The 16,573-nt window shown below is 52.1% G+C and overlaps 1 long non-coding RNA gene across 1 annotated transcript; it reads left to right on the forward strand.

Moving 5' to 3' along the window:
* Positions 1–1,345: 1,345 nt before the first annotated feature.
* LOC308066989 lies at positions 1,346–15,930 on the forward strand. The gene is made up of 2 exons (XR_013929391.1): positions 1,346–7,285; positions 11,951–15,930. It is a non-coding gene; the product is annotated as an uncharacterized lncRNA (long non-coding RNA).
* Positions 15,931–16,573: the final 643 nt, after the last annotated feature.

Raw genomic sequence — 16,573 nt, forward strand, 5'->3', positions numbered from 1 at the left:
GCCACCGTTCTCCTGCACCTTCCACCTCCACCTCCTCTTCCTGGAGAACGATCAGCAAGACCAGCCGCCCACAAATACAGACTCTTACGGGTCCTGCGGCGGCTTCAGCATCACAGAGGACCAATGGCACCACGTAGTCCAGATCCCACATCGCACAGGGCAAAGACCTTCACCCAGGATTCTCCCTCACGGCATGGCAAAACCTCCTGTTCCTCCTGCTGCAAAAGGCGGTTTGAAAGGCTGCCAAGGAGAAGGGCTTGCAGAGCCTCCACGGGCTTGGCTCAGGAGGTTTTCACTGGGTTTCAGTCCCCATGTCGATGAAACTCTCTCTGCAAAACCCTCCTACAAGGGCAAGCAGGGGCTGGGGGTGAGGAGCATCTGATGGGCTCTGCTTGCTCCTTCCACCACCAGCAAACCCGCTAAAAACGTGCTGCTCTCGCCTGCGCCATAATTGCATTTATCCGTTCCCATTTCGGAAACAACAGGGAAGTCAGCAAAAGCAGAATACTTAAGCACAGCTAGTTCTCAGCGATATAATTCTCTTTAATCTTTTAAGCATTTGACAGTATTTGCTTGAAAGAAGGAGCAACAAGTACATAATTATTGCACTAATTAAGCTGCCAAAACACAAGCATGCTGCAAGAGCACCTTTGAAACAGTGAGCTCTCGATTCATTAGCATCTGCTGTAAGCTTATTAATCACCTAACAGGCAATTAGCAAGCTGTTACTGTTTGAGACTAGTATGTAAATAAATTCTTGGGTTAATTTCTTCCTCTGATAATAAAGAAAACATTATGAAAATTAGCTAAGCGACAATGTAAATGATCTTGACTGTTAATTATATGATGGTGTTACATATGCGGACGCTGTACACCAGATAAGGGATGCACCTCTCACTTTGCGTAGTTTTAAAAATAAAATTGTTGACATAGGTAATAGGGAGGCTTTCTGCATTAGAGTCACAGATGTTTGCCTTTAGCTAACCAAAACGAACTGCTGAACGACTGACACTGCAAAATTAGCAACCGGGTTTATTTGCAGCAATCGCCAGCCCTGCGATGCCTCGCACAGAGCCCCAGCTGCAGCTCTCCGGCGGTGCTGAGGGCTCGAGCCCTCTGCCCTTTGCCTGGGAGTCATGGATCCCCCAAAACCATCATGGACCCCCCAAAAATCACCAGTGTGGGCCCTGCTTCCCAAGCTGCCCTTCCCTGCCGGGCTTGAATTGCTGGCTGTGTGCAGCACACGGCTGTGCAGCAGAGGCGTGGGCAAGCACTGGTGCAGGCAGGCAGCAGGGCAGGCAGGCAGCAGTGCAGGCAGCAGTGCAGGCAGCGGGGCAGGCAGCGGGGCAGGCAGCGGGGCAGGCAGGCACACTGTCGGTGCAGGGATGCTCACAGTCAGGCCGCTGCACTGTACAGTGGCACCGCTCACAGATTGCCCTGGGGCTGGACAACCAGCCCTCCATATGGATAAAAAGCAGTAAAATTAATGTGAAAATCTGAGGAGTGCCTTGCCTGCACAGCACTGACCACCACTGTGGCCAGGAGGAGGACAGATGTTTATTCACTCTCTTTCCTCGCAGAAGGATGTTGTTTTATATCCCAAACGAGATGATTTGCCTGTGAAACCATTGATTATCTCTGCAAACTCAGGCTGATGGCATTGACCTGTTATTTGTTATTTACTTGGGCAATAAATTGTAAGGCTTTCCTTTCATGTGGCACCACCCTTCATGGAGCAGTCTACAGTCAGTCACCCACAGAGAAAAAAATAATCCTGTGGCAGCGATCTGGCAGAATGGGGCAATTACTGGAGCGCTGATGGACCGTGCAAGCTGTGAGCAGAGGCACTAAGCAGCCCCTGCCAGGGAGTCCTGCCCAGGGGGACGTGGGCAGCAAGCAAATCCTGTGCCAATGCCCCCGCTCCTTCACCTCACTCCGTGCCACCATACAGACCAAACGCCCACAACCATGCCATGCCAGCGGGGCTGGGAAGGACATTTCCCCCAACTGTCACCTTCCATTGACAAAACCCTTTTCTGCTATGAACTTGGCTTTACAGCTTTCTCTCCCAAAAAAACCTCCCAGCTCCTTTAAGCATGCTCCAGCGAAGCAGAAAACTAATTACAGTGAACTGCGCGCCTGTTCGAGTGAGGAATTACCAGCAGCAGAGGTTACTTAATAATCTTATTAATTTAAACTATTTTATCACCATCTTTTGCCCCATAATTATGCGTACAAAATGCACACAGAATATTTCACAATTAAAAGCTTGAAACAAAAGATGAAGATTAAGGGTGAGATGAAGCGCTTTCATGGGGCTCCAGCGTCTCTGGGAAGAGGAGTGCCACGGCCCGTGGGCAGCCCAGGCGCTTCTGCCCGCTCCCTGCCTGCTCGCTGGGCACTCACCGCCGGGTGCCATCGCTACCTGTGAGCGAGGCACCCACACCGACACACGCTCCAGCCCCTGCAGTGAGCATCCCTGGCTGCTGCCCTTTGCTGGATAACAGGGGTACCGCCGGGCCAGGCAGTGGCATCCTGGCAGGGCCACTGAGCCTCGGTGGTGGCACGCACTGAGCCACCGCCGCTGCCCCACCATCCGCTCTCTGCAATTGGCACATGCCAAAGAGGCGACGCTGAGCTGCGGCGTGGCTGCTCTGACCCAGCACAGCAGCAACGAGCATGCCCAACAGGGCACGGACATCCTGGGGAGGAGGAATGGGGAGCACCAAGCGTGCAGGCAGCGCTGGTGTCAGGGCTCAGAGGCAGGCACCTGCGCAGGCAGCTCTCAGCCTCTCACCCAAGCTCTTCCAGCTATGCTGATCCTATTACGTTGTAGCAAAGAAAACTATTTCTTATTCACCATGGTTTTTTTCTTTTTTTTTTCCTCTGGATGTTTTGAAGGCAGGCAGGACACCCAGGCAGCAGAGCAAGCCGGCTCCCATTTGTAAATGGAATTGCTCTTCTGCCCTTTATTGGTAGAAATGAGCTTCCCCAGGACAGTCTGTTCTGAGAGAGCATCGGGACTGACACATCTAAGGCATGGTCGTGCATCTGCTGTAACTGGGTCTAGCGGCACAGAAGGAGGGGGCGAGGACACACGGGCAGAGCTGCTGTGCAAGCCTCCTGGGGCTGGTTTGCGTTGCAGAGCTAGGCTGTGGCACGGGACACGAGTGCCCCATCCCTCGCACAAGCACTTCACCCCCTGCAGAGACTGTGGTGCCCAGGCGTGCTGCCGGGGCTGCAGCCCTGCCAAAAATCTGCTCCACATGAGACCTGTGCGCTGCTGGGGCAGTGGGGACATGGTGCTCCCCAGGGTGCTTGCGTCGGTTGCACAGAGGCACCCACCTCGCTCCTGGCCGTGGGTCTTGCCCACGCCCCCAGGGCAGCACCCACCTTCCCCTACAAATGTCCCAGAGCATTTTCCTCCATCTGTTACCACTGGCCACGAGTCTCCCCTTGGCCAGCCTGCTGGCGTTTCCTCCGCTGTTGGATCCTGCAGGAGAAAAAAACCCAACCCAAACGTATTGATTTCTGAGCTTGCTTTAACTTGAAAACAAAAGCCATAAGTAGCGTGGTTCCAAAATATCATTTTCCATTTCCAGAAGCAAGCACTGGAGCTTTACAACTGCACGAAACCAAGAAGACAAGGAGAGAATGGTTTGTAAATGGCTTTTTAGTACAAACTGTGTTTCAGTTTTATGGGTGATGGCTGGAGATCCCTTTAGAGCGATGTGCTAAGAGGTTATTTTGGATCCAGCTTAGACACTGCAGCAGTTTGGCCCATTAAAAAGTAAATTTTTCATGTCAAGAAACAATCTCTTGCAGATGGAGTGCTCATCTGTGAAAAAGGAAAAAAAAAACCCAAAACTAGGTCAGGAAAGCAGTGTGCGGCTCAGTGTGCTCGCAGGGCAGGGCTCCTCGGGAAGCAGCTTGGATCGTTTCTGGGTCCCTTCTCCCCGTCCCAGGTACGGAGGGAAGGTGGCTGGGAGCTGCCTTGGATCATGCTTCTGAGCGGCCACCTCCACCCGATAGGGACCTACAGTGGCCACCGGACCCTGCTGGCAGCCGCCTTGGCCATGGATCCCAGCCCACCACAAGTGCAAACCATTTGTGGTTATTCAGCCTGAATCACATCAAGGTCTTGGTCTCCCACTAGTAATTTAGCTGGCTGGATACTGCTGCGTTATTCACCAGATGTTTGTGGAAGGGCCCAGGGACAGATGTGCCTTCAGCCTCGACTGAAACCAAAAAAAGTTGCCATTTCCCTCCATAAATCCCAGCTTTCCTTGGTTTGATTTGATCCTAGACAGCTCCTCTCTGGCCATTTGTTGGTTTTGCTTGATATTTCCCTCTGTTCAAACACAGATAATGGCACCGGGTGCTCTGAGCCCGGGCAAGCAGGATGCTGCCGGCATCCCCCCACATCACCTGCATTAAAGAGATACAGCATGTGGCAGCAAATGCTGTTTGCTTTGAATTCACCTTAACCGAAATAACACATTTAAATAAAAAAGCCCTCGCAAACCTGGCATTGTTTTTTACAACCATTGCTACTGAAATTTTAATTCTGGACAACACCAGCGAAGACCCGTGGCAGCTGTAATCAAAAGCAATTGACAGTTGCAGCCAAAAGCAAAACTCGACACCTGAAGCTGCCCCCTGAAAATATGTTAATTATGTTATATTTTTAAAATGAAAACTCTAGACCTTTTTTTTTTTCCCCAAAAAAAGCAAAAGCTTTCCTTTTGGAAAACTTCTCTCTCTCTCTCTCTCCAGGTGAGCCACTGCTGACCCAGCACCTACCATCTCTCCCTGTCGCATGCAAACAAACCCCTCTGTTGCAAATTTGTTGCATGTGGACCATTTAATACCACAGCCAAGAGCACCCAGAAAAATGAGAGCCCCCCGCAGAGTGGGGTGCAGTGCGGGGTGCCCGAGCCAGCCCAGCCGAGGACAGGGCAGCCCCGTCAGGGCCACGAGCTCCCAGCCTGGTCGGCTGCTGCTGCAAACCAGCGTTTTCTTATTAGATTTGTATTTCTGGAGCAGAGGTAGGAGTCCTGCCCAGGAGATGTCAGAGCAGCAGGTTAAATGCTAAACACCAGGCTACAAGCCAGGAGGGACTAACGGTGTCGGCATGCTCATCCCTGCTCATCCTCCCGGCTGACAGAGCCAGCACACTGGGGAACGGCTCCCCTGCTTCAGCTTTTGGGAGGAAAAAGCAGGAAACCATCTGCCACGATGTGCCACCAAAACAGCGGTCAGAAGGAACACAGGGCTCGGTGCTGGGGTTTGCCACCCCAGCACAGCATCCTTTTTGTACATATATGCTCTGCTGGCAGGGATGCAATGAGCATCCCCAGGGCCACGCGCAACCCTGTGCAAACAAAACATCCCCATCTCCCCAGGGACCCCCATGTCACTGCAGCCAGAGGGCACTGGGAAGCACTGGTGCAACACCGGTGGGGAGGCGGCAGCCTGGAGGAGAAGGGAAGAAAAGGGTTTAACAGATGGGTTTGCTGGCATTTCAAGGAACACCAGAGCATCAGTAACTGATCAAGTTGTTATGCAGCACCAGGAGCAGCACGGCCATGTCGGTCACGGCTGTGCGGGGATGCTCAGGGTCCCTGGGGGTGTGTGGTGGGAGTGAAGGGCAGGGTGCAGGTGCTGGGCTCTGCTCTGGGAGCTCTGCGGGGCTGAGCAGAGGGAGAGCTGTGCTGCAGGCAGCTGCTGGTGAGCCAGGTCTGCTGCTGCTCGTGAGAGAAATGTGCTTTTCAGTAGGAAGATTTTTTTTCCCCTTATTTTTTCAAATTTTTGAAATAAAATCCCTTTGGTAGCCTGCTCCAAGAGGAGGCCAAAGCCACCGAACAGCCTGGCTGTGATCACGTTCTTAATGAAGCCTGGAGCAAAGCTCAGCTGAAAGGCTGAGCACTTAGGTGGTCAGGCCTGCAGTGTCCTGCCTGATCAATCAGTCGCACAAGAGAACATTCCCCATCAAACACAATTTAAAGTTCCTCACATGCAGGACTTGGATTTTAGAAGCTCTGAGGTTTGGCAGATATAAACCCTGGGCTGAGATGTAGCGTTTCAGAACCCCACACCAATGCTGACCAGCATCTTAGCACTTCGTACAGGAATTTTTAGCTATGCACTAATTACCAAGCTGTGGCCTTAATTGCAAGCAGGTTGACATGGGATGGCCCCAGCATAGCCTGTCAAAGGACCAGCGCAACCCCTCAGCTCCCCATGCCGATGGGTGCTGGGGTGGGTCCTGGGAGAGGGAAGAGCCTCTTGGGGGAACTTGAGCTCCTGCAGCCCTGTTCTGCTCCTTCACGCCCCGCCCCCCCAGGCGGATATAACACTGTGTAGATCTCACTACATTGCAGAAATCGTTCCAGAAGTGAACAGAAATTTTCCAACAAAGACATCATATAAAAAGCTGTCGTTTAATCTTCTGAGGTGTTGTCATTACCTGTTATTACTATTATCTCTTATAAGTGTAACTAAATGCGAAGTCAAATCTTCAGTGAAATGTTTTCATGAACCCGGAATGAATTTAAGGGTATTTTCCTTTGCAGAAAAGGAAGTTTTGGTTTATGACATTTTGAACAGGGTCAGTCCCTTGCACCACAGCCCTTCGCACCCCACCCTGCTCCGATGGAGACCACCGATGCATAGCTCCTTAATGATGCTCCCTAGATCCACAGCGCTCTGCCGGGAAAACACTGAGGCTGTGCATCCCTTTTCATTTTTTTCTCTTGGATTTAGCTTTGTCTTGGAAATCTCCTTATGAAAAGTAGATTTGATACACTCCGAAGTCTCTAAGCAACCTATTGTGACCAGTGCAAGAGGGTATCAGAATTACACAATTCACCCCAAACTCAAGAGCTACGTCTCAATGGCCCTGTTAGCACAGCCTCACCGATAGCGCTGCAACGGGTTTAGCCACGGGGGGGGGTTGATCCATTAAATATTTTGCTGATGAGTCTCGGGAGGGCAGCCAAGCCAAACTGTTTGCCCAGTTTGAGGAAGGGATTAGTTTGGAACAAATCAACAGGTGAGGAAAATTTCTTTGCTGGCAGCAGGAGAACTTCCTCCCACCCGGTGTTTGGTGTCTGGGTGTCTCTAACGTCATTTCTGCCGGTGACACCGTCTGACAGAGGGACCGCGATGTGCAGACGGTGCAAAAGGGAGCTGTGCTGGGGAGCGCGCCCGTATCGATCGCGGGAAGACAGCCTTGTCATTATTACAGCCGACCTTGGCCGGAGGCTTTTCCATGGATACAAAGGTCATACCCAAACAAACAGCTCCCGAATGCCTGGAAATCCTCCCGGCGCAACCCGAACGGGATGCACATATCCTGGCTGAACAAATACAGGGTGCACAGCGGCTGCTGGGCGGTGCGGGGCTCCCCCCCGGGGCAGCAGCAGCCAGCCGAAGCCCACAGCGCGGAATTATGGAATCATATAGGTTGGAAAAGACTTTTAAGGTCATCGAGTGCAACCCTAGCAGCTCTATTGCTCGGGCTTAGTGCCAAGTGCCTGCCCAGCGCTTGGAGCCAGCGCCGGCAGCTGGCAGGGGGAGGCGAGGAGGAGGAGGAGGAGGAGGAGGAAGGGCAGGCTGGATGCTGCGGGGGGAGGGCGGCGAGCCCAGGGATGCTGCGGGGGGAGGGCGGCGAGCCCAGGGATGCTGCGGGGGCTCTCGGCGGAGGGACGCTCCTACCCCCGTGCGGCTGCGGGCGGCCGTGCAGCCCCAGCCCGGCTCCCGCAGCCCCAGCGGCCGCCCCCTCTGCGGCCACATGTCACCTCCCTCGTCTTGCTCCACCGTCCCGGGAAGCGTTCAGAAAACATCTAGGTGTGTGCTTGGGGACATGGGTTAGGGATGGGCTTGGCATTGCTGGGGTAACGGTTGGGCCGGGTGATCGCAAAGCGCTTTTCCAACCTGAAGGATACAACAATTCTGTGGCCCTTCTGCTAAGGCAGGGGGACACCCTGCCCAGGCTTCCTGCAAACCCATCTCACAGGACCCTGGGGATGGGGGACAAGCCACCCATCAGCTCAAGCCCTTTCTCCAAGCCTCCCCTCGAGACATCCCTCCCAAAAGATAGGCACGATGCAGGTTGTGGCCACGGCTGGTCCCTGCCGAGGTTCCCCACCCAGACACACGATGACAGATGTGTTTGTCCTCTACACTGGCCTGATGCTGATGGAGCCAGCAGCACCTCTTTGCAGCAGCATCCTTCACACCTCCCAGATAAGGGCTAACCCACCTCCCACTCTGCTGGGGTGGATGGAGATACCTCAGCATTTTTCTCAGTCTCAACAGAAGGGCTGCACAAAATTTTACAGTGCATCTGACCTGGCTCAACAGCATCACCCAGCAGAGACCAGAACAAGCCAAAATACCCAAAGATGATTTTTTTTTTTTTCCTACAAGACTGACTGGCTTTCTTCCAGCTCCAGGAAAATTTCAGCAATTTCAGGTTAGCTAGATGTTACGTGCCGTTACACATACACGAGCTCACCTTGTCGGCTTTAGAAACCCATCAGTCTTTGGTGAGATAACGAGGACCAGTCTCTGACATCTAAGATCTAGTGATATTCCAAGCTGCTCTAAGCTCCAGTCTTGATTTTTCAGGCAGGCAGCTGACAGCTTCAAAGGCACCAGTCCTCATGTGTTAGAAAATAGCCCCAACCGCCTGAAAGCATCTGCCCTTGAGCAGGGTTTGCCCAGGCTCCGCAGGTTGTTCCCATCATAGCTGAACATCGCCCAGGCAGAGACATGGGACAGATCCAGGGTTTTCAGGGGGCTGCCTTTGGGATGAGGGGTCAAGTTCAAGTTTTAACCACCTTCCCAGGGCCATTAAACTCCCAGGTCTCTCAACAGCAGAGGAGGAGGGGTTGCTTTGATTTCCCCATCCCTGTGGATTTGTGTGCAGCAGATGCAGGCACAAACATTTTGGGGATGAAACTCTGACTGCTGCAGAAATATTTTGATCCTGGTTGCTGTGTATGCCTTAGCACAACACAGTGGAAGAAGAAATACTCTGTCATGGTGACTCCTTGGGGACTTTACCTCAGATGCCTCAAACAAAGCCCAGTTTGATTGAAGCGCGGCATGGAAATAGAGTGCAGGAGCACAGATGATGGTACATAACCAGAGAGGGACTGGACGTTTTCAGCAAATTACCTCTGTTATGAGCCTGGCCATAAAAATCACCTCGCAAGTGAATTTAGCTTTTCTCCTCTCCATGCCCAATCAATTAGCACATGAGTAATACCAGGCCCATTAGGGCAAACTGATGCCGGGGGAGTTATGTCATCTGCTATAGAAATGATTGCTTAATATACCAGTTGGCTCAAAGGAACTGTTACCCATCGCACAACCCCCTAAAATCGATAGCAACAGTCAAACTATATTGTTTCAAACAAGAATACTGCTGGGTAGCTAAGTAAGCTCAATATCAGAGTTTGTGATCTCAGACACTTACTGGGCTATAAATAATACAGAGGAACAACAACAGAGAACATTTCTAACCAGGAGAAAGGGTTGGTTCAACTCATTACAGCAGTGTCACAACATTATCAAAACTAGCTGGCTGCAAAAAGGCTTTTACCATCCCATACCAGGTTAACTTCAGGAAGTAGTTATCACACCTTACCCTAGCACAGCCACTGATCCCCCACAAGGTTTCAAAAGTTTATCTACTGTCAAGGTTGTTTCTTCAGCCTCTTCAGGTCAGCCCCTCTTACTCCTTCCCTCTGCTGCATCCCCAGCCCCGCTTCTCTCTGCTTCTCCCAGGGCCTCTTCCTTGTCTCTCCTACATCTAGAGTCAGTCCTACATCTGGAGTCAGTCCTCCCTCCCCTCCTTCTGCTTCTCCTGGGTCTCTCTTTATCCAGTGCTCCTCTTCCATACCCCTTAGAGCTATTTAACTACTTAGCAGGAACCAGCCACAGCTGCACCTTATCCACATCAGCCAACCCGCCGCCCCTGAAGCAAGCCCACAGCTGTATATTATCAATGTTAATTAACCTGCCTTCATTCCTCTATAATTCCTCTACACATCAGGGCAACAAGTGTCCCGTGCCGGGTGCAGGAGAGGAAGAGCTCAGAGCAAGGCATCCCATGTTATGCTGTGTCTTCTGCAGCTACATCGCAGCGAAATGAGCCTGGCTGCTCCCTCAGCTCTGCTCGAGCTGGCAGAGGACGCGGGAGCGCACACCCTGCAGAGGTGTAGGATAGGGCACTGCCCGGTTGGCAGACACATATGTGCACACACGTGTCCATGCATGCAGCTGCAGGGAACAGGCAGAGCAACCTCTGTGGACTCCCGTCATCTCGGGGAGCTGTTGGAAGGTAACCTCAGCTGCACCAAGATCCCCCCAGATTTCACTCTGCTGCGGCACCCTGTATGCTGGAAGAGAGCGGCACCCTTTCCATTGCTTTAAAATATACTTTCTAAAGTAGAAAGCAGCAAATGGCAATTACTAAATCTGCGCTCGAGGATCTTGACATGGTTGTCATTCCTTGGAACTCTGTAGCCAAGCTCTAGCGAAGTGCCCAGACTCCAGTTTCCATTACCTTTTCCCATCTCCAATATGGGTCTCCCCCCTCTCGTTGGAGACAGAGGGAAGCCCAGAGGAAAGGCTGGGAGCTGGCAGGGGTCAGACCTAAAGCCAGTGCCCACCTGGCCAGCCACGTGCATGGGGCATCCACCACCAACCATCCCAGGGCAGCAGGAGACACCGACTGCACCAGCGACGCCTTTCACTGCGTGTAGAGAAGTATCTAAAACTAGAAGAGGAAAAACCCCCCTCTGCCCTGCCCTGGGGACGGGGCTCCACGTTATAAGTACAGGACAAAGCACTCTTGATATTAGGTCTGCCAGAGGATTTGAATAGGATTGGCCTGGGCTAACAAACTGTGATCAAAGCTAATCTCTGATTAGCTATACTGAGGAGATTTAATTTAGTTTAAAGCCTTACCTGAAACGCAGAACTGGGTATTATTGCATATCTGACCGAGACTGCTGTTGTAAAGCTGAAGTATTTATAGTAGAATTAAAACCTCTCTGAAAGCAATCATCCAAGGAAGCAGCAAAATTGATTGCAGCATTACTCGTTCCAAACATTCAAAAATCATGAGTCAGTCCCCAAAATGTCACAAGATTTTAAAATGTAATATATTTTGCCTTATTTTTATTTAGCTTGAGAGACTAGTGTTCATATTTTCAAGCCATGAAGGTTGAAATCTGACTTTCTTCCAAGGAAGTGGAGATTTTCACCTAACACGATTCCAGGAGCTGGATGTTTAACAAAAGCCACTAATTATTTTGCTGCTCCTGTGAGAGGGGCTGAGGCGGCGGAGGCCAGCGGCAGCCCTGGAACACCACGGGAAAACCTGGCTGGTGGCTGATGCTCTTCAGCGCTGCAGAGCCTCGTGCACATCTCCGGGTTTGATGCCCACGATGCCTTTCCAGGTGCTTCCAGGCATCTTTCTGGAGAACCACAACTCAGGAGAGCGTTTTCCCACAGCTCAGTCCGCCCTGGCACTGTGGGCTGGTGCAGAGCTGAGGGAAGCCCCTCGCTCCGGAGCAGGCACACATCCTGCCCCTGCCTGCTGCAGCTTCTGCTAGCAGCATCTCAGCCCAGGGAGCCCTTCCACAGGACCTGGCCCAGCCCCGCACTCCCCTCTCGTTCCCGTCCCTCGCTCTGTGCCGGGGCAGAGATGCTGGAGGGATGTGCCTGTCAGTATGGCTGGAGCATCCAGACCTGGCCACCTTCCTGTCCTGAGGCTGGGCTGCAGCCAGGGCCGGGGCCAGCTGCCTCCCCCCAGGCTTCTCCTGTCCTTCAGCTCCCTGCAGACACTCGGTTCCTCCTGCCTCTCTGCCCACTCGGGCTCCTCAGCTCCTGACAACGACAAACCTCTCCCATTTCTCCCTCTCTTTTCCAGGCCATGACATGTTTGACTGTAGGGCATGAAGAAATGATGCTGACACAGTGGGGGAGAATCCCAGATGGGAGCGTGCCGTCCAATCTGACTGCTGGAGCCCTAGGCTTGACCTTGGCAGCAAGGTGCGGAGCGCTGATGGCTTCCCATGCCAGCACTCTTCTGAGACGTGGTTTCCCAAAGATGACAAGGGTGGGCATCCAGGATGATCTCCACATCAACTTCCAGACTCCTTTTGCTGTGTATATCAGATGGAGAGCCGGCAAGAGCCTGCGAGGACACCGAGATGTTACACACAGTGATGCTGCGCGCCCTTGGAGCAGCTCCACACACACCTCCACGCTGCCAGCTGTGCCGCACGAACCCGTGCCAGCACAGAGCCTGTGTACAGCCGTGTCAGCGCGTACGCTGCTCAGCAGCATCAACAGCTGCAGATTTGCCTTGGCTTGTAAACGCACTTCTCCCTGACAGGGCTGATGGTGCTGCAAGCTCCTGCCTTGCCAGCTGCAATTCAAAGAGATTCCTGCTGGGCAGAATGGTATCATAACCAAGCAGGAGTCAATCCAGTTTGGCACGTGCCCGATTGCCGGCAGCGGTGTCAGAACAGCTTTTCCATAGCCAGCAGCCTTTGGGGTCAGCTCACCACGGCGCCCGTGCACTGCGCTGCATCGGTGGGGAGAGCCGGGAGTCCCCGGGGCTTCCTGCAGCGGCCGCACAGCCCCTTCGTGCCGCCCAGGGGAGCACGTGGGGCAGGATCCCCGTGCTACCAGAAGCAGAAATTTTGTCTGAAGTGGGCCAGTACCCCTTGGTTTGCTTCCTTGCTGATCTGTGCTGTGTATTTCAGGCAGTGAGTGGCTTTCTGGGTCAGGCCAGCCAGGTTGCAAGGGGGTCCCGGGGTGCTGGAAGGCAGGGGAGGGTAGTGACTGCTGGAAAAGCAGACCTCTGCAAGCATCATTTCCTTGGGAAATCAGAGTAAAGGGAAAAAATAACCATAAGCTAACTAATTCCTATTAGAAACGAGCTTCTCTCTCTCCTCATCTCCTGCGACCGTTCTTGATTAGCTAATAAATGATTAATCGTGCCAAGAAAAGCCGGCTCCTTCATCTCCTGCTTTCATCCACCAGCTGCCTCCAGGGGATTTCAAATGTCACGGGCAGATGAAACGGCCTCCTTAGGACCCCACCAGTCCCTCACCAGCCAAATCACCCAGGAGGAGAGGCTGCATCCCAGCCCTGGCCCGGGAGCGTGCCGTCCATCCCTCCCTCTGCACCTTCATCCTCTACCTTAACGCCTGCGAGTGCATCCTCTGCCTCCCCTAAATGCTCTGTAATTTACCTAAGAGGAAACCACATGCATTGATGCCACAGAAACCAGCAGGCACGTCTCTGGAATCCATCGCTCCTGACAAGTACTCTTTTTTAATGCTCCTAACAGCAATTTTTATTCTAACAGTATGTGAAGGCACTTAGATTTCTATGCAGTTTTTACTTTTTAATCTCATATACTTCTTGCTGGTGTCAAAGTGTCACCATTTAATAGTCTTACTGGAAAAAAGAGTGTTTCAGATCTTGTTCTATAGTCCACATTGTGAATACATTAGAGAACCACTGAATGATTTAAGAGGAATTTTTATACCTCTGAACATGGAGGGAAGGCTAACGTGGGAGTGCACGAGGGGCCCAGCCTCATTGCTAGCTCTTAAAAAGCTGGGCAGTATTTTCTGCTCCAGGCTCCCCTAAGGCAGCGGGGTTTGGGATGGGGAAAAGCGCTGCCGGCACCTCCTTACCCCCCAAAACGCCCGGAGATGCTGCCTCGTGTGGGGCACTCCGATTTAACCCTCCCAGGCAATTTTCTCCCTGATGACTATTTCATTTCATGGGCACTTAACACCCAGAAAGCTGACACCCGGTGCCGGGGGTTACGGCGCAGCCAGGCAAGCACGCTCTGCCTGCGGAGCACGGCCAGGCGCTATCCGAGTCTCCCCAGGTAACAGGCAGAGCAATTCCCAGCGGATAACGGGACATCCCTGGAAGAGTCCCACCCGTACCTGGCCAGCGTTGTTCGCACCCCTGCCGGAGCAGGGTCCAAGGCCACTTCTCGCCTCCACTCCCTTTCACCCCGCAGCCCTCCTGCCCCAGCAGCCGCCTTCACCTCCCAGGTCCCGGGGGCAGGCGTCTGGGGGTGCTCTAAAAGAGGCTCCCAAGGCACCTCTGATAATGAGAACAGGAGACGGCAACATGGTTTCTGTGAGATCAAAGCGTTCCCTCCCCAGCTGTACATGCCCTCAGCAATATAATCATCCTGACAACCCCATCAATATGTATTCCAGCTCCACCAATTCCACCCAATTAGTTCACTAATCTCTCCCCGCCCAGGCACCGTGCGATGGCTGGGTGAAAACGCAGACTGCAGCCTCCACTGCTCTGGCAGAGCTGGCGGCAGCCGCCGCGCCAGGACCCGGCTCCCAGTGCCGCTGGGACAGGGCTGGGGCTCTGCACGGAAGCCAAGCATTATTACTACTATTATTATTATTATATTTATTATTTATTATAACTATTACTACTATTATCATCATCATCATCATTATCATCATCATCATCATCATCGTTACTGGTATCTGTAAAAATAATTTCCAGCCTGTTTATTCACCTTGGCAGGATTCCGTATGAAACCTGCTGAGGGCTGCCGTGCTCAGTGGGACTCTGATTTTGGGGATTTTCTTACAAATTCAGCCCTTACCCAGGGTCTTGCATCCTCTCCCTCCCGATGCATCGATAAGATTTGCAGATGCTGCCTATGGCAGGGGCCAGACCCACACAGCACCAACAGCTGCTCTGGACTAGCACAGCGCCCGGCCATGGCATCCTAGTGAACAATTCCTGATTTTCCATGCTTTCCATCAGGGATGTGGGGGCTGAACCCCAAATGCAGGGCAGAGCCCCTGATACCTACCCAACAACAGCACATGGCCCAGAACTTTCTGTTAGGGGTACATGGCCCAGACCCTGTGTCCCCTCGCCAGCACCCAGCAGTGGTGGGTTCCTTGTCTGCTTCTCACCCAGAGCCCTGGAGGATCACACATCACTCTCGCTCCCCACCAGGACACCAGCAACTCCCCGTGCTTTTCCGAAGCTTCATCCTCCTTCTGCTGCAGAGCGAGGGTTGTCACCCTGGGGTCTAGAGCACTAATTGTGAAAAGAAAGGGAGGCAGAATAAAGTCCATTACTTTAGCCAGGGGATTTACAAGGCATCATTTGCTACAGGTTAGCTTTGGCTGCCATAATGATCCAGCTCTTGAGATTACCTGTCAAGCCTCTGTGAATTTTAAATAAAAGGTAAAAGGGTTTAACTCGAACACGACACCTCTGAGCATACAGAAATAGCTCAGCTCCTGCTTTCCTACAGAGGCAGGTACACTCCAGACCCCGGATCGACACTGAGCAAAGCTACAAATCAAGGGCCAGACATGATTGCAAACATATTCTTCGCTCTTTCTTTTCTTCTGCTACAAAGGAGATTGGAGGCACACATGGGCTTTGCTTACATCTCATTTCAAACAAAATATACACGCATAAATAACGCTAGCTGACAGCTCGCAGGCTTTCTGATCGCGCTGCGGAGGAGGATGCCTGATCAGCAGCACTTCTGCAGCGACAGCCCCTTGCAAAGGCAGGGTGAGCAGCAGTGCTGGCACTTGGACAGGCTGCCTTTGGGGAGCGGGACTGCACCCTTCAATGCTTCTTCCCTCTCAAATCCTGCTGGAAAATGTGAGGTCTGTGTTTTTAAGATGCAACAGGCAGAAAGCTGTATCGATAGGGATCTGCACCCAAGGATGCATGTGAGAAAACTAGTTTAAAAAAGCAAAATATCTTCTAGGTCCAATGAGGACCACACAGCTTGTTGCCTATACCCTTTGTCATTGCCAAAGCTTGGCAATTTCATTGAAAACCAGTGGCATTTAAAGAAAAGAAAAAAAAAGAAAACCAAGCAGAATATCCTAGTCAAGTGGTAACACAACTAAAGCACACCGGAAAATATTTTACATTGTTATTACGTAAAAAAACATTTTCAAATCCCAAAGTGAAGTTTGCACTGCACAAGTGAAGCAAGTGCAGATCACAAAGCTGCTGCTTTGTCGGTCACAGCCGACCTTCCCTTTAAATGTAGCTGTATTTGGCAGTAATTCCATCCTTTTCTAAAAGCTCGTCAAAGTGATGATCAACAAGGATGCAAGGGGCACCACATCCTTGTGGTGGTGGCTTTAATTATTTTTAGAATTGATCTCTTCTTAATTAGAATAATTTTACTGTATTTTTTAACAACACTCCTTAGAGCACGTTGGCTTAACTAAAGGGGCTCAGGTACCATTCAATGCACCAGGGCTGCGGAGGTGGGAGAGACCCAGGACAATGGGAACTGGAGCTGCTGCCCTATACGGAGGGTTTTCCATATGGAAACTCTCCAGAGGCTCCTAATTCAGCCAGACGTGGCCGCTTCTCAGTGAAGCCAGCCCGGCACATCCCTCAGAGAAGCCTGTCCTGACAACATCCAGGTCTGGAGCGGCTCTCTGGAGCAAGCACAGACTGCGGCCGGCAGCGTGCAGAGCCAAAGCAAAGGCTTTTTTTT

This window comes from Falco punctatus (assembly GCF_963210335.1).
Source record: "Falco punctatus genome assembly, chromosome: 7".
In the NCBI taxonomy this organism is placed as follows: Eukaryota; Metazoa; Chordata; class Aves; order Falconiformes; family Falconidae; genus Falco; species Falco punctatus.